This window comes from Mus caroli, chromosome X (genome assembly GCF_900094665.2).
Source record: "Mus caroli chromosome X, CAROLI_EIJ_v1.1, whole genome shotgun sequence".
Taxonomy (NCBI): domain Eukaryota; kingdom Metazoa; phylum Chordata; class Mammalia; order Rodentia; family Muridae; genus Mus; species Mus caroli.
Window position 1 is genome coordinate 14,020,902 of NC_034589.1, and position 3,086 is coordinate 14,023,987.

The window sequence follows — 3,086 nt, forward strand, 5'->3', positions numbered from 1 at the left end:
AGGACTAGACCTAGGTTCACAGGCTGAGGCAGTAAGCCTCCTAAATAATTGCATCAGGAGAATAAAAGTTACATTTTACTCTGATTTTAATTACTAATATTAACTCTTAGAGCATACAATAGATGAGTAGATAGACGATCTATATTGTGTTTGTATAGGTTACAGAATGACTACAGAAAGGTTTTGTGTGTGTATGTGTGTGTGTGTGGTGTGTGTAGGTTATAGAATGGCTACAGAAAAGTTGAGAGAAATTGTGTGTGTGTGTGTGTGTGTGTGTGTTAGTTACAGAATAGCTACAGAAAGTTTAAAGAGCCTGCAGCAGAGTCCACAGTGGCTTTACTGGAGACAGCTAAGAGTTGACATGTATACAAAGGAATTCACTACTGGTGATTAGAGAAGATTAATAGACATACAGTGCCAAGCTGGAACCTCTGGTTTCAGTCAGGGCTACAGGGTTGAGTTAAGTTGTAGAGGCTAGGTGTAGGACTGGGTCTAGAAAGATGGACAGGTAAGTGGTAATTTGAGTGAGCCATACCAGCAATAGGGACCAAGTGAGCAGAAACCTATAAGTGCTTTAATAGACACCCTAGGTGGTCAGATTGGATTGGCAGAGCCATCACAGTGTTATGTGTCCTTTTCATAGGGCTCAGGTGAGAGTGTACCCTTTATCAGACTGGTGTTTTCAATAAGCCATTGGATTTGGTTTATCTGGTTTTTCTTTTCTTTTCTTTTGCCATACAGCACATTTAACTCAGGGCCTTGAACATACTAAGTAAGCACTCCACCACTGAGCTACATCCCCAGACATATGGTATGCACCCATGTGTTCATACATTCCCACTTTAACAATAGCTGGTGCCTTCTCATTTTGAGGAATAAGTTACTTATCAGGCTGTTCCTTATGGATGATGGTGCTAGGCAGGTGGTGGTATCTATATGCACAATTACAAGCAAATTCATTTCACCTACAAAATGGAGCCAAATGTTGCTTTTGTCAAATGGAGTCACCTATGGCAAGGCTTAGTCTAAAAGTCACAATACATAGTGACTTAGGATAGGGTACAGCCTCATCACCATAGTTTACCTCTTGAGAGCAGGAGCTCGAATTTTGTACAAAATGTTGATACAGTGTGGCCATCCAGTAGTATACTGTCAAGCAAGGCTCACCTGAAAGGAGGGCTAGAAATGAAAAGGGTGCGGGGCGAGAGAAACATGGAGTCAAGAAGACAAGGTTCTGATCAAGGATCAAAGTTTAATATTCAGCACAGTGTATATAAAGTGAAAAACCACAAAACCCATACCCAGAACAGTAATGCAGGGTAGCAATGGCACAGCAGCCAATCCGATAAGTTTCCATTTCTTGTCAGCTCATTTCCAGTACATCAAAGCTTGCAGCTGCAGGCAAGGCAGATGTCTCTTTTCAGGCCAATAAAGCTTATCATTCAAGGTCTGTATATTCTGCCTATTGTGACAAATATTCAAGGTCTGCTTAGCCAAGGTCTGTTCCGCCTGCCTGGCAGATGTTCAAGGTCTGCTTGTCCAATACAGGCTGGGGTGTGTGTGTGTGTGTGTGTGTGTGTGAGAGAGAGAGAGAGAGAGAGAGAGAGAGAGAGAGAGAGAGAGAGAGAGAGAGTATGTGTCACAATACAGAGGTTGAAGACACCAATACCAACAAGAATAATTTTGGTGTTTTGATGTATGTTTTCATACTTTTGGTTAATATATTTACTTGGTTGTTGAATTATATTTCTGTGTCTACTACCACTCCCCTTTTTGAGATAGAGTCTATGTAGCCCTGGCTGGCCTGGAACTGGTGATATAGACCAGGCTTGCCTCAAACACACCTTCCTCTTGCTTTTCAAGTGCTGGAATTTAAATTGTGAGCCACCACACATGGTCTGAGTCATCTTTAGGACGTTTTGATATGAGTATGACCCTGGTGTTAATTTATTTTTGGAACGGGACAGCAGAGGGGTAAGATGTAGCTGCTAGAGTTTCCGGGTATCATGGTGAATCTGCAAGAATTTGCCACCGGAGGAATCAGATTTTAATAAGGCTCACAAGATTAGGTTTTAGTTGTTGTACTCAGAGATTGAGTTACCATTGTTTCTGAACTAAGTTTGGGTTGTGTTTTCCTTCATGCACCGGACCTTCTGGGTCTAGAGAGAAAGATATAGTGGCCAAGTGTGGGTTTGCCTGAGGTGGTCCACAAAGGCCTTGGGGGATTTGAAGCACAGGGTTGGTGTGGTTATGACCCGCCAGTGGGAACCTAGCAGGCTTGGTGGAAGCCAAAAGCAAGCTGACATGGCTATCTGACATCTGACCTTGACACAATAATAATGAGTAACTTCAATGCCTAATTCTCATCTAAAAATCAAGGTCCTAAAAGTTATCAGGTCTATACGGGCTCCTGGAAGATCAGTCCAAACTGATAAGCTATTTCTCCACCAAGGAAATGAGACTTTCATCAGTGAAAGTCAGATTAGATTATGTTAAACACAGGTTTATTGGGAAGGGGGGTGAGGGAGAGAGAGAAGAGAGAAGGGGGGCATAAAAATGTCTGGATAATAAAGGGAAGAGCCTCTTGGGGGAAGGGCAGCCCAGTCCTTGGGCTGGAAAGTTCTGAGTTGGGGACAGATAGGGACTGAGGGATGCTGGGAGAACCTTTAGGAGGCCAGGGCCAGGTTTGCTTTGGTGTGTGAAATATGCATCTCAGTCCCTTGTGTGTGTGTGTGTGGGGGGGGGGCAGAAACCAAACACAAACTGTCAAAGCTGCCACAAATAGTGTCTACTCAGATTAACAAAAGCTGATTTAGGATATATAACTACTTATGCCTTTCCTAACTGCTCAACACCAGGCTTCCAGGGGATTTAGATAACTAACAACATATGTTTGACAAGCTATATTTAATAATGAAGGTTTATAAATTCCTAAGTCTACTCGGGTTCACAGTAATATTTGTCTAGCTTCTTTATCTTTGGTAACTTTGTTAAACTTCTAGTTTGTAAACTGTTCATTTAATGACAAGCTTTATTTAGCCTCCGGAATGTGTTTTCTTTTTTCTTTTTCTTTTTTTTTTTTTTTT